The 24081-nt window shown below is 45.4% G+C and overlaps 1 non-coding gene across 1 annotated transcript; it reads left to right on the top strand.

Moving 5' to 3' along the window:
• Positions 1–5092: 5092 nt before the first annotated feature.
• On the top strand, positions 5093–5254 carry LOC142586440 (U1 spliceosomal RNA). The gene has a single exon (XR_012829221.1). It is a non-coding gene; the product is annotated as a U1 spliceosomal RNA (small nuclear RNA).
• Positions 5255–24081: the final 18827 nt, after the last annotated feature.

The raw sequence follows: 24081 nt of genomic DNA, 5'->3' as shown, positions 1-24081 counted from the left end.
CGACCCTTACACAGAGCTACGGAATTTACACAAATACACTGGTCCAACTGATATCGCTTTGCAGAACCCCGAGCAAGATAGCTAGGTACCTGAAAAATGTTTCGCGTAACATACATTCCCACAGTGCCTGAGATCTGCGCAATTTTTTCTTCGCAGTTTTTATTCACTGGAGTTGACTTATTTATGATATTTATGCGATAGCCGGTCCTCTAGTGGCCTATGTTCCCAAACTCACTTTATTTAATAAATAACAACGCTAGCAGGAGATAACAAAACAAGTGTTGTGGTAGAAACGACCACTCGATCCCTTCTGAGAGCAAAAGCGTTCGAACTGGTAGCATCGTATCATGACAATGATCAGCATTTATCGCACCCAACCTCTAAGGCGGATTCGCGTTCATAGCACACAATCAATATTGCTTAAGTTTCTTCTCGCAAAGGTTCTGCGTGGCTCGCGAACTGCTATTATTCGTGTTCTGCGTGCGTGCGTGCGTGCGTGTGTGTGTGTGTGCGTGCGTGTGTGTGTGTGTGTGTGTGTGTGTGTGTGTGTGTGTGTGTGTGTGTGTGTGTGTGTGTGTGTGTGTGTGTGTGTGTGTGTGTGTGTGTGTGTGTGTGTGTTTGTGTGTGTGTGTGTGTTTGTGTGTGTGTGTGTGTGTGTGTGTGTGTGTGTGTGTGTGTGTGTGTGTGTGTGTGTGTGTGTGTGTGTGTGTGTGTGTGCGTGCGTGCGTGCGTGCGTGCGTGTGTAGACAAGATACTAATGGATGTTAACTGTACCAGAACTTCAGTCATTTAGCCTGCTACTTTTCGCGCGTATAAAGTGCTCTGCCCTTTGTCTACTACATACGCTACAGAAATGCCATGCCAAGACACTGGACAATACTATGTGACAAGGAAGTCTTCGCACCAATTTAATGTGGCAGCATTCCATTCCAGCTTGGACAAATCCAGAGAGTTTCTTACTAAGATTACTAGAGCGAACTCTGGCATTGCGATCGTTCACAAGTCATGGTAATGATGGTTAGTCCACGAATTTGTCTAAACTTCGTGTATGTGGCTTCAGGCGTTCCTGTGGTTGTGTTTACCACGCTTTATGTGCCTTTGTGGGCCTACATTTCCAATATATCCTATCTTTGCAAACGCATAAGGCAATAGGACTCTCTGCACACGCATAATTGCAGTCAAGTAAGGCATTTATAACACTATAGTTTGTTGAAAATGCGCCGAAGTCACAAAGCCGTTTGAAGTCATAAAGACGCAGATTAAGCAAATCCACGTACTAGTCATAAGCCCCATGATGGCTGAATGACCATCAGGCTCCCGTAGGCAGCTCCAGTTAACATTAGGAGCAGAGTAGAAGCCTCAAATAATTTTTATATAAAGCTCTATGAGCTATCTAATGCAAATAACGGCAGTTAGTAGTATCAAACTTAGCCGAAATGTTACAGAAGGGCTTCATGGCTGTAAAAGTAGAGAACGCTTTCTTTTTTCGAACATGTCTTCAACTTACTTGAGATAACGAGCAAGAAGGAAATCTCCCCGTTAACGCCTCCTTCATGAGAACAGCGCTTGAAATCGCATTAATTTAAGTTTCTTAAGAAGCATGCTTAAGCTGGGATCATGTAATCGACTTTAGATTCTCAAAGATTTCCGAGCGGAAGCCATGAAATTATTATTAAACAACTAAATCAGATATTAAAAACTAGTCAATTGTTCTTACAGTGAAAACAGCAACCGCTTTCTTTTTTTCGATTTTGTAACCTGACAAACCGCGAGTTCTAGACTGAAAGCTTGCAAGAGGCATGTTGTAACACGGACTCCAGTGGTGCAAAGATAATTGCCCGTGGAACTCATGAATCACTTTACGAGCGCTCGTGTCTTCTCACGATACTTAGTTAAAAGTCAAGGAGAACGTCATTCATAATCGCAGCATGATTTAGCCGGAAACTGTGCAAATAGATGTCGAGGCAGTTTATCTTCAAGGAGGTAAACAAACGTTAAAGTTAGGTTAGGTTAGGTTTTTATGAGGCATGTTAAACCACCGTAAATACCGAGTGCGAATTGGAGATGTGATGGGACCAAGCACTTCCGCTGATACAATGAGTGATATATATATATATATATATATATATATATATATATATATATATATATATATATATATATATATATATATATATAGCGAGAGCAAAGCAGTGTACTCGGCATGACATAGTGCGTTCTAGGCTGCTCCTCTGCGGTAAAGGAACGAATGCTACAAGGGTTACGACACAAATTTGTGTAGTCGCCCATGCTTATTAACATGGCAATGGAGAATCATTCATAACACTTAAAACTGATCCAGAACCTCAAATTAAGATATTATGCTGTCGACATCACCATCAGGTCAACCGTAGGATCTGCTGGCAAGCAAAAACACATGTTAAAGAGCGTCATATTGAATGCCATTTACGTGGCGTAAATAGGAAGGGACGCCATAAATTGGATTCTTGGATGAGTTGGTGATTGAATATCGACATGTCTGCACAACGCAAAAAGACGAGTACAGGAGATAAGACACACACAGGCGCTGCGTTGTGTTCCCTCTTCTGTCGTCGTATATTGAGCTGTGCTGACATGTCGATAAAGACGGAACGAAGAGGCACAGAAAAAAAGAAAACACACACACAGCGCTAACTTTCAACAATAGATTTATTCCCGAGATGAACAGTGCAAATACCATCCACTTGGTGCATCACTGGACACGTGCTCCGAAAATGTCCGCAAACAAAAAAAATTTCAGTCATTTCCCTCTGTGAAGATCGATGAGCAGCGGAGCTGTATATATGTTGAAAAATGTGTTGGCAATAAATATGCTGACTGAAAATAAGAAAAGAGACATGCCACAATGAATTTCGTTCTTTCACGACTTTCTTGTCGTTTTATTAAATTGCATACTCAATGTTTTTTTAACCTTGCTTTGTTCGTTTTTTTTTACTTATTTTTTGCTCACCAAGGTGACTATCGCTCTGTTATGGCTATGATACACGGCCAGTGGCTCTGTGGCGACACTGGAAAGGTTATTGGCCAATGTGAGATATGTACACGATCGATGACGCGTCGTGGGCACACTAATGTTGGTGTGAAATTGAATGCCGAACGTTACCAAGATAAACGCCAAGTACATCTTCCGTCTGGCCGAGACACGTCTATGTTGAAATTACCCACAATTACGATGTGAGTGGAGTTGGTAGAGGTAGTCCAACCAAAGGTGCGTTCGCTTGACGTTTGACCTGGCGTAGTTGCATAGTGGCTATGATGCTCGGCTGCTAGGCACGAGGTCGCGGGATCGAATGCCGGTCACGGGGGCCGCATTTCGAAGGGGGCGAAATGCGAAAACCCATGTGTACTTAGATTTAGGTGCACGTTAAGGCGCCCCACGTAGCCAAAATTTCCCGAGTCCGCACAACGGCGTGCCTCATAATCAAACCGTGGTTTTGGCACGTAAAACCCCATACTTTACGCTTGGCGTTCGGGGCACGGTCTTCGTTTGTATTACGTACCGCCCGCCGTTGCCGCGCAAATTGCTGCTTCTGTTCACGAAGGTGTTCTTCATAGGTGCACTGTTATTCCGCGGTGTTCACCGCATGTGGTGTGCCCATTGTACAGGTAGAAGGGAACAGAGATATGGTTCCGTGGTTTGCCTACAGAGCCCATGACGTCAAACCACAATCTAAGCAATATGTATTCCAGTTTACCTTTTTTATTACGGTATTTTTTATCCCAATATCTACGGCGATACGCTGTGTATGTCTGTATAGACGCTGCAGCAGGTTCTCTTCCATTCACCCAGTGTACGCGATCGTTCTACGTACGCAACGAAGCGAGCGAATAACAGCTCCGCTGTAATAAGCAAAATAGACAGCAATAATTTAGTTAATGGCACGCGGAGCAGAATACGCTTCCGGCACGACCAATAACACTAGTGGAATGGAGAGCGTCATATGGCAGCAAGCCCACACTCAGTCACTACGGACAGGACACTACTGCACTATACGTACGTGATAAAGAAGGACTACGTGCATGCAACAAATGCGGGCAGATCCAGGGCACCCAGCATACGCTTTAAAACTGCCAATATACTAATGGTAGAGAAAATAAATATTTGTTTAGAAAAAGTTTGTTTCAACAAGAGACGATACGAACATTGAGTCCCAATCAGGGCACAAATCCACCAGGACGACAACAAATACAAAGTACGAAGCATTGTATTCACTGCACGGTTTCAAAGTAGTGTCCGAGTCCACACTGACTAACATATAACCACATAGACCCGCAGAAACGCACATTTACACATGAACTAATTGTAACATTACACAAAATGATGTTCAATATATACAGCGTGCACAATGGTTATGTACAATGTTGATGTAACTTTACATAGTTTTGTAGCGATTCCACAAGATGACGATGCATACGAGAGCACGCAGAAATCACGGGAACCTACATACATGTATATTCAGGGAATACCTTTGATGGTCTGGCTACTGGCCTACTCCACGGCGTTCAACGTTGCGGCGAAGGTCGACCTCGTCATGACACTTCACCACAGAAAGTATATAGGAGGCTATGACTTAAGAGAGGCAGTCGGCGATTTAAGGACCGAACTTCAGCAAGCCACTGCCAGAATGCATATTACGACATCGTTTGAAACCCCGGACATGGGTATAAATTATTATTATTATTATTATTATTATTATTATTATTATTATTATTATTATTATTATTATTATTATTATTATTATTATTATTATTATTATTATTACACATGCGGGACACAGATAATGTCTACGAAACGCAAACGAACACGCGCCGCTGTTCGACCCTTTATACTTGATTTCAGCGCTATGTTAGTGATAAAACAATCAATAAATTTCAGAGAGGTAGAAAGTAGGATAATTTATTTTTAAACATAAAGCTTCTGCGCCGTAAAAACTGGCCATGTATTATCTGTCGCTTCGTACACCATGTAGGATAAGATGCGATGCACTCTTCGCAACCAGTGCCGTATGTAGGGCCTCTTGGAATAGGCTGTCGTCCCAATGAACTGCATTTCATACTTACCTGGTGCCGTGTTCCTGATGATCATTGAGGTCGGGGCTCCGTGCCGAGGCTGACCATTGCACTACGGTTGGCTGAAGCACGCCACTGCCCCAAACCGGGGCAGGTGGGGCATGCAATTTTTGGTAGTGGGGCTCGGCGTGCGCGCCAGCCCCTGCACCTTAAAATCAAAAATGAGAACACGTGCCTGCGTCCTTCAAGCGCTGACCAACAAAGAGAGAGCGAGAAAACTTTATTCCTCAGTTGATCGGAGTTATGGCAGGTCTGGGTGGGGCCCTCAGTCCAGCGCTCCACTGGCTCTTGCGGCTCGCTGAGCTTGGTCCGGGAGGGCGAATTGGCTCCCCTGATCCTCGCTTGCGAGTAGTGCCTCCCACTGCCGTACGAAGTCTGTGACGCTTAGAAAAGGTGAATTCGCGTTGCTTGGCCGAGCCGTACATTCCCACGTTATGTGGGCCAACGTGGGTTTTGCGCCGCACCACGGGCAGGTGTCGGTGTAATATGTCGGGTGCTTCTTGTGTAAGAGGTTTAGGTGTGGGTATGAATTAGTTTGTATGCGACGCCAGTCTTGGGCTTGTCTTCTATTTAGTTTGCAGTGCGGAGGGCTGTAGGTCGATCTCTCCCTCCTCTGAGTCTCTAATATGTCGCGCACTGCGGACAGTGGTTCCTCTAGGGTTCTGGCCGCTGCTCGGTCGTTGCTTCCTCGAGCTATGCGGTCTGCCCTTCCGTTCCCGTCGAGTCCGTTGTGCGCGGGGCACCATGTAATGCCGTGGTCCACGTCCAGTCGTGAGTCGAGTATTCTTTGGACGCTGCGCGGTAGCATTCCCCGCATGAAGAGTCGACAAGCTGCCTGCGAGTCTGTAAGCACATGAGCCGACTGACCCTTAAAGTCGGCGTCTCGTATCGCCAGCGCTACTGCCGCTGCCTCTGCTGTGCATACCGAGGTAGTCTTAACCGTAGCAGTTATCGTGGTGACTCTATTGGTTGCGGCGATCGCGTAGAAGTTCCTGCGAGTGGTTGCACTCGCGTCTGTGTAGTAGACGGCCGGATCCTTGCCGAATCGCTTCTGCAGAGTCCTCGTCCTGGCCTGTCTCCGGCCTTACCTGGCACTCATATTTCTTGGTATAGGTGAGACATGTATGTGCTCCCTCAAATCACAAGTCTGTTTCGTCTCCGCAGAACACGGGTCGAGCGTTGTATCCCAGTCTTTGGAGAATCGAGCGGCCCTGGGGCGTAGAGCTCAGCCTTTCTCTTTGCGATATGAGAACTGCAGCGGCATGTTCTTCATACTTGTTGTAAATACCCAAACGCTCCAGGCGCCCCGTGCTGACTGTGTTCGGGAGTCCCAGAGCAGATTTGTATGCCGTTCTGATAAGGGTGTCCACCCTCTTCATTTCACTTTGGTTAAGTTTTTGGAACGGCAGACCGTAAGTAATGCGGCTAATCGCAAATTCTTGCAACAGCCTAATAGTTTCTTCTTCCGCGAGTCCGTTGCGGCAACGTCCAACTCGCCATATCATACGTGCCACACTCTTAACGGTTGGTTTTAAGCTCCGAATTGTGGCATCGACGTTGCCATTCTCTTGCATAAGTAGGACAAGCACTCTTATTTGGGCGGCCTTGCCGTCAAGATGTAAGTCTATCCTTGGTGTGGTACTTTTCTTATGACGCTTGCTGCGTACGCACATGAACTCAGATTTTTCGAGTGCGCACGTCATACCCGCGTGCTTGGTGAAGTTTACTACCTTGTCTATGGCCTCCTGTAATAGGTCTTGTTTTTCTCCGTAGGAACCCCGGTGTGCCCACAACGTTATGTCATCGGCGTAGATCGTACATCCGAGGTCCCGTGCTTGCTCGAGTTCTAAGGCCAGTCGCCTCATCCCGACATTGAAAAGAAGCGGTGACAAGATTGAGCCCTGTGGAGTTCCTCGGTTGGGACTCGCAAAGACTTCAGAGCGCGTACTGCCCAACCCAATCGTTGCCTTCCTGTCGCGAAGGAAGGTAAGGACGTACCGAGACACACTTATTCCGCAACCTATGTCCTCAAGACCTTCGAGGATTTCTTCGTGAGAGATCATGTCAAATGCTTTTTTGAGATCGAGCGCCACAACTATCCTGGCTTTTTTGCTTCGTGGCGGGTCCAAAACTACGTCGCGAAGCATACGAAAGGCGTCCTGTGCCGAGACTGGGGCCTGAAGCCCAGCATAGAGTGGGGAAAAATTTCATCCCGCTCGATGTAGTTGCTCAGTGGTGTTTGGATCACCTTCTCAAAAAGCTTCCCTGCACACGACGTGAGTGATATTGGTCTCAAGTTTTGCAGGTCTCTGGGTTTAGCCGGTTTCGGTATGAGTATGATAGTAGCCTCTTGCCATTCTTCTGGCAGTGCCCCGTCGTCGGACCATACATTATCGTTGAAATAGGTCGCAAGCTGCCGCAGTGATTCCTGACTCAGGTTGCGCAGCATCGCATTTGTAATGTGGTCCGGACCCGGTGCGGTGTTCTTCCAGAAAGATTGTGCGGCTGCATAGAGCTCTGCCGTTGTTATGGATGCGTCCATCTCCGCGTTGTCCGGTCCCTCATAGTTGTATTGCACTGACGTTGTGTCCGGTACTCCTATGTAGACGCTCTTAAAGTCCTCAATGAGGGCATCGGCCGTGCCATCGTATTCATTTTCAATTAATTTCAGTGTTTTGTTTGTGCTGGTCCGTGTTCCTGTCGGATCTATCATACTGCGCAGAATAGCCCATGTTCGCCTTGTGCTCAGCGTTCCTTTGAGTGCATCACAAAACTGAAGGAAATTGGTGTCTTGCAGCTGCTGCGCGTACTCACTGGCTTCCTGCGCAAGCCTGGCTATCCTGATCCTGAGTTTTCTGTTGTGTCTCTCTCTCTTCCAACGTTTGGTCAGACTTCTCCGCGCTTCCCACAGGTGTAGTAGATGCCTGTCTACTGCCGGTGTTTCCACTGTTGTCAATATTTCCCGTGTAGTGCTTCTGTGTATTCTCCTGATGAATGAATGAATGAAGTAACTTTATTTTGGTCCAGAGAAGACGCAGGGGAGATCCCGCGCCACCCGGCTAGTCCCACGTAGGGACCGCCAAGCCGAGCTTGACGGCCCGATTGCGGGCACTGATGAATTCCGTCCATTCTGTAGCACTATCGCACGGTGTGGCCTGCCTTTGCTTCTGTCTATAAGCTGTCCAATCGGTTATGGTGGCTTTTCCTAATCTATGACGAATCCGCGTCGTGTTAATTGAGACACTAATAATGCAGTGATCACTGCCAAGGTCTTCGCCTGGGTTGGTCCAGGTAACACCTCGGTCGTTGTTGCTGAAAGTTAGGTCCGGCGTGGTATCTTTGACTACGCTGTTTCCCGTTCTGGTTGGTTCACCCGGTCACGTCAGCAGGACCAGCTCATGCTCCTCCGCGAGGTCGGCTAGCCTTTGTCCCTTAGGAGTGCCTCGATCACAGCCCCAATCAGAGTGCGGAGCATTAATGTCCCCTAGGATAATTGCCCGGTCGTTGCTTTCCACTTTGCGCAATGCGGCCGTCCCTAGCACGTCGAACTTTGCCTTGCTATCTCTAGGTGGGCTGTAGACGTTGGCAATAACTGTTTTTGGTTTGCACAGTCTACATAGCCAGACCGTGAGAACCTGATGTTGGACACCGCAGTTAGGGACGTAGTCCACGCTCACCGCTATGTCCGCCCGTGTCAGTGTTGCTATCTGAGGATGGTCAGGGTGCGTGTGCATCTTGTATCCTCTGAGGTTCGGTATCTCCTTGCCTGGTTTTTGTATGCATATTATATCCGGGGGAACAGGCGTCGCATCTATAAAACTCAAAAGTGTTGCGTGTTTAGTTCTATGAGTCCTGCAGTTCCACTGCCAGACCTCGAGGTTTTCGGCTACTCTCACGTGGCGATTAGCCATCTATGGTACTTTCGCTGTCGGTCAGCTCTCTCTCTTTAGGCCTGCGTGCAGGAGTTCCTGGGCTGGCACATTTTCGTTTATTCGGTCCCTCTTTCGTGGCATGAGAAGAGGAGTCCTCTATCTGTCGTTTGAACTTGTACAGCTCTGCGAAAAGAAGTTGGATTTGTTGGGCTATGGTATCCAGTTTATCGTCGTTCCCTGTCACCTGTGTGTTTGCGTTCTTGGTTTCTGCTGGCTTGGGTTTGAGTGAAATACAGGCATATGAAGAAAACCTGTTCCCTATTTGACTTTGCAGAACACTATCAGAATGTGGCAGATCAGTTTTGCTGAAGCCCGCAAGGCGAGTAAAATTCATGGCAGGTAAAAATTGCCAATCACACGACTGTTACACGAAGCTACGAAGGAAACCCCTACAGGTTTCTCAGAAACCACTATTAAATTACATACCGGATGTGCCAACTAACTGTGGCTAAGAAAAAATAAACGAGGGCCTTCCGTGAGCAGCACCCACTCTATGCTGTAGGCTTATGTTAATGCTATTCAAGTCTTTCTTTTTTCATTGGGAACAAGCAACTGATATTTAATTTCAATGAACTAACATTATTACCTTAGTTATTTAATAAGGCGCCAATGCAAAGGTTGTGGAACACGTCCAGAAATGAACGATAACAGCGCATATAACGAGCAAGGACCTGTGTAGTCCTTTTTCGTCAGCAAAAAAACAAAATGGGAACAAAGCCTGTGAATTTTTTTTAATAAATGTGACAATGCGTCCCCGATCCAGTAATTTATATTACTGGGTATGGTCGGGTATGGTCTCAAACGTAAACGTGGTCATCAGTGCACTGTGTATATTACAGACGTGCAAACCTAAGGCACGATTATGCAGCAGTTCGGAAAGCGAACCGTTACAAGAGGGCGCTACTTTGCGAGTGGTAGGGACCGAACATGCGCGACAAAACTGTTGAGGCGTCGAGAAAAAAGCGCGGCCGCTCGTCCCCAGTGCTGCTATTTGCCGAAGTATGCATGAACATTGATGCAATATTTGGTGCGCAGAAGCGCTGTCATGGTTAGAGCGGTTTATTTTTACTTTTTATTTATTTCACGCGCTTCCTTTCTCGTTAAACGTGTCTTCACAAATCCCTCTTTCTCTTAAATGCTGTTATCGGTAATTTGTAACCTCCATACAAAACTTTTTCACACACATCTCATCGATTAGCTAAATTTAGCTAATAAGCATATTCGTGCACAATGAACGAGATGTATTCACCCTCTGTTAATATATAATTCTTGGCGACCCGCTGTGAAGCTAGCAAAATACCGCAGAATAAGTGTGAAGTGATGTAATGGACATTGCACGTTTGCCAGTATTTCACATCATTTGCCGAGAAAAAGCTCTATGATATTTTTGAAAATAATAATGGGATAAAAATGTTCATTGATCCCCTGGTCTGCGTCGCCCACCAATATATTGAATCAGCTTCATTATTCGTGCATAATAGCGGTTACGTTAAAAGCGCCGTGAAAAAGCCAGTGTATAACGACCACCGATATTTAATCCGCCAAACGAAGGTTTCCTGAAATTTTTAGACTCTGTCTGCGCGAGACGCGTCGTGAGCATCGTTACCGCAAACACAATTTCGGACAGTTGCCCCGTTTTCGCAGAACATTTTATAAGCACCAACATTTGGCTGCTAAGATTGACTGCATACAAAACTTTACATCCTTGGGCTGCCCTCTGTCGCGGAAAAAAACCTGCTTTTGTCTGATGTCGCCCTGCAGAAAATAGTGTTGCCCGAGTGCAAGTCCTAGTGGCGATTGCGGCTGCCATTGGATATTTGTGACCAGGAAGTTTCATGAAAGCAAGCAGGTCGTTTGTCGGTGTGCCGCGCTAACATCCCGGTAACCGGACGCGGTGCACAGGCGAAACACATTTAGGAGGTCACACGCACGGCATTTGCCTAATAATCGTCTCAAATGTACCAGTAGGGCAAAAAATCGAGTGCTAAAATGCATTACGAAACTGAGGAACCCCACGCCGAGCTTACTGTACCACCTTATTCCTTCGGCGCGGCGTTTCCATCATTTCAAATCATTTTTAGCTCATCCGCATGTACGCAATTCGTAATACATTCCATAGCGCAAAACCGTTTTCATTTCCCCGTGACCTAGTCAAAATTATGCCAACCAATCACACCTGCACTCCAAAGACGCCGATACTGAAACGGATTGCTTAAGCTTGGACTGAAGGGATAAGCGCTAACCAACGCTGTGTGCTTGCCACAGAACAAGCACATCCTGCTCAATATGGAAAGTTCATTCGAAATTAGTGTTTTTCCGCAGGTTAGGGGAGGGGGGGGGGGAGGGGAGGGGGCGCTGCTTTTGGTTTGGCGCAAGATGGTGCAATTGGCGCAGCACTTCCATTCCTGCTACAGGCTCATACCTCCTTAGGCAATGGCTCATACCCACGTAAACAATGACATAGCTTGATATATGTGCAAGTTTTGCACACGCACATCACAAAACGCTGAAAACTAGCCTACGACAGCTCGGCTACAAAAAAACGCAATAAAACACGCGTCACAACAGCAGACTTGAAGTAAGCATTTATGACATGCGGAAAAATTCGAATTCGTTTGTTGATAATGCGATGGAACGTTTGCTGACACATGCGTCACACTACATGGCTATGTATTGTGACTCATTATACGCATTGTATTGACGCATGGCTATGTATTGTGCATCGATTATTATCCTAGTTATTACATTTGCGCTCTTACCGAGAGATCTGGGTATGAATGCGACTTCATAACTTTGCTCGTTTGTATGCTGTGGGGCACACCAGCCTTACACCATGCCTACTGGCAACCTTCTTAGGTTTGAGGGTTACTTGATGGATATAAAGCACCACTTCAGGCTCTTTCTGCATTCGTGCTTGAGCCGTGCCTCCTTTAACCTTCTGCAGAAGGCTTTCGCCACCGCAGTCAACACCAAGAGAGGGAACACGATGGCTTTTTAAACGCTTCACTTGCTCAAGGAAACTGGACCTCATGAGATGCGGACACGATTTCCGAAGTGCGGACTTTAAGCTAAGCATCCCCTCTCCACGATTTTTGTGTGTGCTGAGGCTTCGGGTAAGGAATTCTTTGCCCATGGGGAATACCGCCAGCATACATGATTGCCATTAAGGTTTATCTTAATACCTAAAAGCCGCAGTGGTCCTTTGTCAGGCAGCTCATGCCTGAATAGAATGCCTCGTTCTTGTTGCCGAAAGGCCTCTAAGGTATCACTCACCACTAAGTTGCTCGTCAAGTCATTCTGTTTTGTTAGAATAATCGGAAAGTCCTCAACATATGTAAGAACATTTAAAGCCTTGTCGCTAGTGAAAACTTGATATATAGAGCCCTGTCCACTTGAGAAAGAAAAATATTGCCAAGAACAGCAGTAACACAGTATCCGATACATATTCCCTGTCGCTGCAAAAGGGGCTGATGATCATGCGACACAAATGTGGAGTGAGCGAGTGAAAACTTTATACTAAATGTCCGGCGATTTGGGCGGGGTGGGGCCATAAGCACCCCAGCCCAGGTGACGGCCTCGAGTCCTTGGACATGGGCGGCTTCCTCGGCGTGCTGGACGGCCCACAGTCGATCTGCGAGGTCGTGGCTGAGCACGGCCACCTTCCAACGCTCCCCTCGGTTCGAGACCGCCATGTCTACCCCGTTCCTCGGGGACTCCTGCTGCTCGCTGCCGGTGCATTCCCACAGCATGTGCTGCAGAGTAGCTCTGGCTCCGCACGCTTTACAATCGTCGGACGAATAAATGTAGGGGTAGCAGAGGTGAAGGATCACCGGGTCTGGATATGTTTGTGTGGAGGCAAAATAAAATTCTAACAAAGTTAAATAATTAACCGCGTCCATGCCTATGAGATCTTGGCAGTTAACAATACCGAGCTCATCGATGCAGGACCTCACCGATTCAAACAGGGAATCATATGGCACTGAATAATATAAGCCTTCAATGTCCAAGAAAAAGCTAACCATATGCCCTGGTTGCTCTGCAATTAACTCGGCTACCTCATAGAAATTTTTCGTCAGGAAAGGATCACAAATCTTAAGCAGACTCAGCTTTTCTAGCAAGAAGTGGCTCACACTTTTTTTCCCACGATTCCCTTTTACATGCAATGTGCCTGAATGCCCGGTTTGTGCATTTTCGCCGTTAAGATTGCCTTCAGAATATCTACTTTATTTTATTTCAAGTGAACTGCTTTCGTATAGATATTCCAGATCCTTTTTTTTTTTTACTCTAGCCGCACTTCTATTCACGGGGACGAAACTCTCCTAAACTGTCCGTTTCGCTTTTTCACCGCAGATAGCGCTCGAAAGCAAGACGGACCCACAGTCATTCTCCGTTTGCACAAGCTTCAGCCCACTGTCTTTGAAGAATTTCACAACAGATGCTACTGCACGCCCCGTACGACAACCTCTACTTCCTGGGAGGTGTCTGGGCAGGCAGTCCATTCCTTGAAGCGAACAACGTTCTTGTGCATCTTAGTCAGGTCTCTTCCTTCCGCCTTGTCATGGCGACAGACTCATGTTCGGCCACAAAAGGTCACACTTCATACCTCTTTCTAGAAGGTGCGCCACGGAATCAGGCAGATTCACTTCTCCGAGAACAACCAAGCTCATCTTCCCTTCACTCTTAGTTTGTTCTTCCGTCCTACTCAATCGATCCTTAAGAATACGAATTCAGTTGCACTCAGTTAGTTCAGCCGCAAGTTGTCCCATATCGCACAGATTCTTCCTTGGCTGAACTAGAAGTGCCACCGACAGGATATATATTAAGCTAAATTTGAAGGGGAATCAAAATCGCAAATTAGTATGCTAAGTTGAACGCTTGGGGGTCTCATAGAGCCTGTGCAAAAAAAAGCTCATAACAGATGCTTGGAAGGGCATTTTATGGTCAATTTACGCTACGTTTCTTAGTGTACCGAGAGCACTCCATTAGACCCAGCTTGCATTCGTAGAAGTAGGCGCCATGTTAAATGCAAAGCGTGACGAAATGCTAACGTTTCTGGCCTATTAGGGAGCTTTCAAACATACACACTGAACCTTTGTTTTCTCCCTATTTTCATTTGTTAAATGAGGTACGTAGTAAGTTTCTTTGGTGTCGTCGGTGAACTATAAGCGAAGCAACTCCAAATGCCGTTTTGATGTTGCATAACGCTGCTCATTTTAGTTCTATTTGTTCTGCGCTGCGTTGTGTGCTTTTTTCTTAGAATGTATGATATGTTGCTTTGCTTGTGGGAAGGACTCTTCCCATTCCGTTATTTTTATGTTGTTCGTTCCTTTTTGCGTCTTCACTGTTTGCATATTTTGTAACTGCCCTCCGACCCAATGCTCCCTTGTGGCCTTTAGGCTAATATCAATAAACAATTTTTAAGAAATTGTTTTTATTCGGTGAAAACACCGGGCATGTTACGAGTGATATCAGCAGTGTTCAAAGTGTGTAGGTTTATGGCGGTCTATGCAATAAAAGCATATCCGAGCAATCCAGAGCCCATTTAGTTATCCACTTCCGTGAGGAAGGAGTCATCATCATCATCAGCCCGGTTACGCAAACTGCAGGGCAAAGGCCTGTCCCATACTTCTCCAACTAGCCCGGTCATGTGCTACCTGTGGCCACGTTGTCCCTGCAAACTTCTTAATCTCATCAGCCCACCTAACTTCCTACCACCCCCTGCTACGCTTCCCTCCTCTTAGAATCCAGTCCGTAACCCTTAATGGCCATCGGTTATCTTCCCTCCTCATTACATGTCCTGCCTATGCCCATTTCTTTTTCTTGATTTCAACTGAGAGGTCATTAACTCGCGTTTGGTCCCTCACCCAATCTGCTCTTTTCTTATCCCTTAACGTTACACCGACCATTCTTCTTTCTATAGCTCGTTGCGCCGTCTTCAATTTAAGTAGAACCATTTTCGTAGGCCTCCCGGTTTCTGCCCCGTACGTGAGTACTGGTAAAACACAGCTGTTATACACTTTTCTCTTGAGGGATAATGGCAACCTGCTGTTCATGATCTGAGAATGCCTGTCAAACGCACCCCAGCCCATTCTTGTTCTTCTGATTATTCCAATCTCATGAACCGGATCCGCGGTCACTACCTGCTCTAAGTAGATGTATTACCACTTCCAGTGCCTCGCTACCTATCGTAAACGGCTGTTCTCTTTCGAGACTGTTAAACATTACTTTAGTTTCCTGCAGATTAATTTTTAGACCCACCTTCTGCTTTGCCGCTCCAGGTCAGTGAGCATGCATTGCAATTGGTCCCCTGAGTTACTAAGCAAGGCAATATCATCAGCGAATCGCAAGTTACAAAGGTATTCTCCCTTAACTCTTATCCCCAATTCTCCCTAATCCAGGGCTCTGAATACCTCCTGTAAACACGCTGTGAATAGCATTGGAGAGATTTCACATCTCTGTCTGACGCCTTTCTTTATTGGGATTTTGTTGCTTTCTTTATGGAGGACCACGGTGGCTGTGGAAGGAGTACGAATTTTTAAAATACATACGGTGAGATTCTAATGAAGTAGTCGCCAGGGTAATGCCTAACTACAACGAGCCGCTCTCTCGGCTCAAAAAAAATAAACGAAAGAACTATTTTGTGGAATAAGTGCCATAATAATAAAAAAGTCCTTGAGTGCGGCTCGTTGCACTTCTTCTCTAAGGGCAAAGTTTCCATTAAAACCACTCGTTTCAACGTACGAATGTGCGGTAAGAGGCGCGAAGAAGTTTTGAAAACAATGGCAATCGAGAGAGCACCATGACAATCTATCCATCAACGGCATCCTCGGCTCTGAAATGAACTAGATCTAGATTGCTGGAAATATTTCCTTCTCGTGGTATTGCGAGGTCATCGATCAAGTTTTAATGGACGACCTTTGTCCAAGAAACTTGGTTCCCGCGTTTCCGTCACCACTACCGCTCAGCCAGTGGGACGTTGATGAATCGGGAGCTCAAATTAGGGTTATTGTCCGTACGTTTTCTAGATCTTGACACAAGAAATAAGTTTACAAAACATAAAAGGACAAAAAAACGTTCATCCCTGAAGGGTGACATGAAGCTCGGTTTCGCGTGCTCTCCCGGGATATGAGCCAGGCTGCACATTTTGTGAGAGATTCTAATGGTTACAGGGGACAAATCGTTACTAGTGACTAATAAGATAGTTCACACGGAGAGGCGGCAGAGCTTCTTAAGATTTTCTTTAGTCGGCCACTAATTCCATGCTATTTTCAGAAGCCCGCCATGTAGCGTTTCTCCTACCCCTGCCTTCAGTATAGTACATGCATGCAAACGGTCTAATCTAAGAAATCTTTTCTACATTTTGCTCTTGCCTCGTCCCCTAACAATTACATGGGTCAATCTTGCTTAGACTTTTTTTTATTTACAAGCCTGCGCTCATTACTTTCTTGTCAGGGACGTTAAGTCACGATGATACGCTCACGCCATTCGTGACCTGAATGTGTCTACCGGGTGCTCAGCGTTAAAAATATGAAGACTACGCAACGTGTATGGCGATTATTGTGGGAGGAAAAAAGAGGCAGACTCAACTTCAGGTGACATCTACGTAAGGTGAAGCATTCTGGGTCTGATTGGCTGATGAAGCATATGTCATATGTATATGTGTGTGTGTCCACCTATAATTATATTATTCCATACAGTGTATTACATATATATATATATATATATATATTTCATATATATATATATATATATATATATATATATATATATATATATATATATATATATATATATATATATATATATATATATATATATATATGAAACGCGCCAAGCGTTTCAACGCACCGGCTTTCTCGCGAGAAAAGTGCTCCATGTTGCCTGTAAACGCATGCGTCGGTAGCGTAATGGTTTACATGTCAGACTTGTGTGCTAGATATTCTGTGTTCAAATCCTGTGCTCGGACAATTCTATTAACGTTTCTTAAATGGTCTATACCACCGTACATTGTTGAACAAAATGAGTTTGCAAAGTCAAAAAGCCACTCGAAGTCAAAAGAACGAAGTTGAGGCAAATCTACGTACTCACCATCAATCAAATAATGGTTGACAAGCCCTGCTTGCAGCTCCCGCAGACGCTAATGCCACAGTTCCCTCTAGCAATTATTGTATGAAACTGTATACCTGAAATCGTAAACTATTTCTTCCCTGCAGCCTTCCTAGATGGCGTCACCATGTTAAACGCGTTCGGAATTACAGGCCAGATGCGTACGAAACAGCTTCTTGAACTATGCAAACAAGCAAGCTTTAAAAGATGGAGGACGCTGAAGCATTACCTTTAAGATTGGAACGCGATAGCATTCAAAGATCCCTAACTGCTTTCCACGCTTGCCGGCAACTGCAGTGTATGTAACCGTAACGTTGACCCGGAAACGCTGGCCGCGAACGCTACGCCCGAAGGCCGGCTTTCTGGTAGAAACGCGGCCTCTTGCATGGGCCGCGATGCGGTAATTAGTGATGTGGCGGAGGCGATCGCCATTTGGAGGTATTGCAAGGAACTGGACGCGCCGCTCCATGGCCCCCAAGATATTCACGTGCCTGCGCGAAGCAAATGGCGGACATCGTGGCCGGTCTATGTATGGTAGAAATGCTGGAAAAGGGGTTTCTTTGAGTTTTCGAGTAACAGATTATGTTTGCTCGTATAGTCAAAATACAATCCGACACGATCATGTCTTTATGTTGTGTGTAAGTCGTACGTTAGAATTTTTCTACATATTTTAGCTTCAGAAATTCAATTATTTCAGTAGCTTCCTTGCGCCACATGGAGAACATGGGTGTGAGTGTGGTTCGAAAATCTTTTTGTCGAAACGACATCCGGCGCCCAATTTTCTGAGACACAGGGTTCTTAACGCTATAGCGTGAAAAGGGGAACGAAGAGATGAGAGAGAGGAATGACAGATGGTGGTGGATGATTGAACGAGGGAACGCATTCAAGAGCACTCGCACTCGCAAGGTGTTTTCAAGAAAATCAACGCCCCTTTCTTGAAGAAAGATGGTTGAACGCGAAGCTTTCCCCCAATGCAAACTGTATCAAAGTCAAAAGCCAACGTCCAGGCAACGAAACCAAGAAATGGTGAGCGCCCCGATGCTATGCACATGTGATTTGAGTGCTTTTTTAGGATTGTGCTTTTTGAACGTTGAACTTGAATGAGCCGACATTTCTTTACGTTGCACAGCCATTCTTTTAGATCATGTAGGCGTACATCATGTACACTCACACTTTCACGGATGACTCTACACTTGCGTTCGCGTACAGCATTCTCTTCTTCTGCCATGTGCTGCACCCACGCTTTACCCATGATGACGACTTGAAATGCATTGTGTGACACGCGTAATGAAATGCAGATCTGTACATTTCGTTTGGGTAGCGTGTCGTTCAACCCTCTTTCTTTGAAAAAGGGGGCTTTGGCTTCTTTTTTTTTTTTTACTTTTTGTGCAGATCCGAGAAAGAGCCCGTGTTCACGCGCTCTTGCTGTCTCCGATAAGCAGGGAAGCTCAGTCAACCGCGACAGGGGTGGTGTCATGCCCAGCATACGCAACTTGCGCTTCTAGTGAACTTTCTGCGCATGCGCCACTCTTGCTGACGTTGTCACTTGGCGCCGTTTATCACGCACTGACTGGTCGGCCAGTCACTGCCGCGGCACGGCACGGTACGACGCGGCCGTGCGAATGAAAATGGTGGTGTTCTACGCAGATGTGTAAGTTGGCTTTCCCGCAGTATGTTTTCGGCGCTCACGGACGAATCAGTGAGACGTAGAAATATTCGCTTGAAAACTCTTGAGTGACGGCGTTCTTGTAGCGTTTGCACGGGCAGTGAACGAACATCCTGGGGCAGTAATGCATTGGACAATGATTTTCTTTGCTGAACAAATCGAAGACCAAGGCACTTTTCCTGTTCCCTTCGTAGCCACAGACATCCCATGCGGTACTATTAGTCATTCCAATTAATGCTGAATAAGGTCAAATAAAAGCAACTACTAACGATGTAAGAATCTCTGGATCCGGACAGGCCGCCATTGAAATCTTAACCTGGCAACGTTTAACGCTAGAACATCATCTAGTGAGGCGAGTCTAGCAGTGCTATTGGAGGAATTACCGGGTATGAAATGGGATATAATAGGACTCAGTGAGGTTAGGAGGACAAAATAAGTATATACAGTGATGAAAAGCGGGCACGTCTTGTGCTACCGGTGCTTAGCGGAGAGACAATAGGAGTCGGATTCCTAATTAACAAGGATATAGCTGGTAACATACAGGAATTCTATAGCATTAACGAGACGGTGGCAGTTCTTTTTGTGAAACTTAATGAGAGGTACAAATTGAAGGTCGTACATGCCTACGCCCCTACATCCAGTCATGATAACCAGGAAGTCGAAATCTTCTATGAAGACGTGGAATCAGCGATGGGTAAAGTCAAAACAAAATACACTATACTGATGGGCGACTTCCATGCCAGGGTAGGCAAGAAGCAGGCTGGAGACAAGTGAGTGGGGTAATATGGCGTAGGTTCTAGGAATAGCAGGGGAGAGTTATTAGTAGAGTTTGAAGAACGGAATAATTTGCGGATAATGAATACCTCCTTCCGCAAGCGGAATAACTGAACGTGGACGTGGAGGAGCCCGGAAGGTGAGACTATAAATGAAATAGACTTCATACTCTGTGCTAACCCTGGCATCATACAAGATGTGGACGTGCTCGGCAAGGTGCGCTGCAGTGACCACAGGATGGTAAGAACTCGAATTAGCCTAGACTTGAGCAGGGAACGGAAGAAACTGGTACATAAGAAGACGATGAATGAGTTAGCGGTAAGAGGGAATATAGAGAAATTCAGGGTCAAGCTACACAACAGGTATTCGGCTTTAAACCAGGAAGAGTACATTATTGTTGAAGCAATGAACGACACTCTTATGGGCATCATTATGGAGAGCGCAATAGCAGTCGGTGGTAACTTCGTTAGACAGGATACTGGTAAGCTATTGCAGGAGACGAAAGATCTGATTAAGAAACGTCAATGTATGAAAGCCTCTAACCCTACAGCTGGAATAGAACTGGCAGAACTTTCCAAGTTAATCAACAAGCGTAAGCTAGCTGACATACAGAAGTATAATACGGATAGAATTGAGCATGCTCTCAGGAACAGAGGAAGACTAACAGCAGTGAAGAAGAAACTAGGAATAGGCAAGAATCAGATGTATGCGTTAAAAGACAAAGCCGGCAGTATTATTACTAATATAGATAATATAGTTCAAATGGCTGAGGAGTTCTCTAGAGATTTATACAGTACCAGTGGCACCCACGACGATAATGGAAGATGGAATGGTCTAGAGGAATATCACGTCCCACAAGTAACGCCGGAAGAATTAAAGAAAGCCTTGGGAGCTATGCAAAGGGGAAAGGCAGCTGGGGAGGATCAGGTAACAGGAGATTCGTTGAAAGGTGGTGGGAAGATTGTTCTAGAAAAACTGGCCACACTGTCCGTTGCCTAGAAAGCATTTGCTAAGGTAATCGCAAATAGAATCGGGAACACCTTAGAATTCTGTGAATCAAAGAACCAGGCAGGATTTCGTAAAGACTACTCAAAAATAGACCATATTCACACTACCAAGCAGGTGATAGAGAAATGTGCGAAATATAACCAACCCTTATATATAGCTTTCATTGATTAATAGAACGTTTGATTCAGTCGAAGCATCAGCAGACATGCAGGCATTACGTAATCAGGGCTTAGATGAGCCATATGTAAAAATACTGAACGATATCTATATCTATATCTATAGCGGCTCCACAGCCACCATAGTCCTCCACACAGAAAGAAACAAAATCCCAATAAAGAAGGGCGTCAGGCAGGGAGATAAGATCTCTCCAATGCTATTCACAGCGTGTTTACAGGAGCTATTCACAGACCTGGATTGGGAAGAATTGGGGATAAAAGTTAATGGAGAATACCTTAGTAACTTGCGATTCGCTGATGATATTGCCTTGCTTAGTAACTCAGGGGACCAATTGCAATGCATGCTCACTGACCTGGAGAGGCAAACAGAAGGGTGGGTCCAAAAAGTAATCTGCAGAAAACTAAAGCAATGTTTAACGGTCTCAGAAGAGAACAGCAGTTTAACATAAGTAGCGAGGCGCTGGAAGTGGTAAGGGAATACATCTACTTAGGGCAGGTAGTGACCACGGATCCGAATAACGAGTCTGAAATAATCAGAAGAATAAGAATGGACTGGGGTGCGTTTGGCAGGCATTCTCAGATCATGAACAGCAGGTTGCCATTACCCCTCAAGAGAAAAGTGTATAACAGCTGTGTCTTAGCTGTACTCACCTAAGGGGCAGAAACCTGGAGGCTTACGAAGAGGGTTCTACTTAAACTGAGGACGGCGCAACGAGCTATGGAAAGAAGAATGATGGGTGTAACGTTAACGGGATAAGAAGAAGCAGATTGGTTGAGGGAACAAACAGGTAATGACATCTTAGTTGAAATCAAGAAAAAGAAATGGGGGGCATGGGCAGAGCATGTATTGAGGAGGGAAGATAACCGACGGTCTTTAAGGTTTAAGGACTGGATTTAAAGAGAAGGGAAGCGTAGCAAGAGGTGGCAGAAAGTTAGGTGGGCGGATGAGGTTAATAAGTTTGCAGGGACAACATGGCCAGAATTAACCGGGGTAGTTGGAGAAGTATTGGAGAGGCCTTTGCCCTGCAGTAGGTGTAGCTAGGATGATGGTGATGATTATGATTATGATGATGGTGATGATTATGATGATGGTTATTATTATGATGATGATGACGACGACTACGACTACGAACGACAACCGACACAAAAAATGTCTCACGTCGGTGCAGTCCGGGTGGAGGTTGAAGCTGCTGCGAAGGGTTCGTTTGTGCAGTCTTGTGTGTCTTATACAAAGAAGGCATAGAGCCTAGTACACTTTCATGCTCTAACGGTTCTTGGGAGTCAGAGCTCACTCTACTAGATTCGTCTGCGTAAGCTGAACATTCTAACAAAATGCGTTTCCGAATTCATAGCACACCAGGGTTCTAATAATAACGATTGATGGTCGGTTCAAGATGGAATGTATTCAAACAAAGTCGATGAAACTCATGGTGACGAACACGATGTCTTGACATTACGACGGGGACAGTCTAGCGGAGAAAGCAATACCGGTGAAGTGCCAGGCTCCACAGACGATTCCTTCACGCGACATTCAAAAACATTCATACCACCGCGCTGCCGGTGGTGAAGTGTTGAAATCGGTACCACAATTAGACACAAAAACTTAAGTACTGTTGAGCACTCGTTAAAAGCGATGAGAGAGAGAGAGAGCAATGACAAGAGAGGCAGGGAGGTGAACCAGATGAGCACCCGGTTTACTACCCTACAGTGGGGATGGGGAAAAGGGAATAAAAAGAGGAGGAAACGATGAGATTTCCTGATCTGTAAACCAGGTGCACGCGTACTGTATCATTTTCTTTGTGGTTATGACAGGCCAAAACTTTCTTAAGTCAGTTGTTAGCATGGATTGAAGCATGTGATCTAGGAAGTTATGTTTGGCCTTTCTTAGTGGCAGTAACACATTCGACCGAGGCATGTTTGTATGCCCTCTATTGAGCGCTATTCGAAAAAAACTTCGCAGTTCACGTTTATTTTTTTCCGATAAACGTTTCATGTTACGATTGTACCATGAGGCCTTCTGATTAGCGATAACTGTGCGAGTATGAATGTTTTCTTTAGTTAAATTGTTAACTTTATCCAAAAACAATCTCCAGTTATATTGAACTGCACGGACTTCGTTAGAAATTATGAAGGAAATTTTCAAGGGATGTGCTTAGGTCATTGTTAATGGTATAGAAATTATCGGACGAATACGACGGGGCTTCAGACTTGTGAAACCGCCTATTGGCAGCATTTTTTCCGCTGTCCTCGACCTGTAATGTACATGGTGAAAATAAACATTTGATTTTGTTTGATTTGAATGGTATTACTCAGATTATGTGCTATATGTCGTAATAATTTAGTATCAAATGAAAAAAGACAATGGCGACAAAAACCTGCTAAATAAATTATGAACGAAAGAAGATCAATGCCTGTCAGAAAAATATCGAGTGTATTTTTAACAGGTTCCTTTATTCTTGCTGACTGCGTGATTAGTTGAAGAAAGGGATAGTGTGAGCATCTGTAAAGAAATTCGTTTGCTATTGTGAAAAAACAAGATTTACTGTCGCTGTAGTCACCCCAAACTCTTTTTATTCGTAGTCATTACCGTGGCCCGGTCGTCGTCATGCTACCAAACATATTTCGCATCGCATTAGGGCGTGGGTGATATTTACGGGGCTTACCGTTACAAAGGAACACAGAGACTATGGAAGATGCTGGAGTGGAAGTTGTAAGATTGATTTCAGCGACCAAGGGCATCCTTAATGCGTATCCCAATGGTGCGCATATGATCGTTTTTGCTCTCTGCTGGCTTAACTCGCCCCCATTTACACTTTTGTTACTGTCATATTCGCCGACGGGGAATAGCGCACGTAAACTTCTTAAGTGGTGCTACAACCCATGTCTTACGGTCGTACCACGCAGTCGTACTGTGGTCGCTGGAGTCGACATAGCGGACTTGCTTCGTAGTCGTTGCCTCTCTGTCGACTCGTTTCGAAGTCGACTTTTTTCTTTATAGACTTCTGCCTTTGTCGAGTCGGCTTGAGTAGAGTTGTCTCCAAGTCGAATAAGCGAGCAACATTGGACGAAACTTGATTGGAAAGCACACGCTCGTGCCATAAAAGTTTCTTCTTGGACATGTTCACTAGGGTTCGGGGATGCCCGCGTAAGGAAAAGGAAAATGGACCGAACGACATTTAGTTTTCTGTGACGTTACGCGCCGGCTTATCTGTAGCTAGTGCTTATCGCTAATAGAAGCATCTCGCGACCAGCACTGCCAACTAGCGCCCGTTTCAGAGATAATGGCATCGACTTCCGCTTCAGGCGCAAC

Source organism: Dermacentor variabilis, chromosome 6 (genome assembly GCF_050947875.1).
Source record: "Dermacentor variabilis isolate Ectoservices chromosome 6, ASM5094787v1, whole genome shotgun sequence".
Taxonomy (NCBI): Eukaryota; Metazoa; Arthropoda; class Arachnida; order Ixodida; family Ixodidae; genus Dermacentor; species Dermacentor variabilis.
Note: the sequence above shows the minus strand (reverse complement) of the source record. Positions and strands in the feature narration are given on the sequence as shown.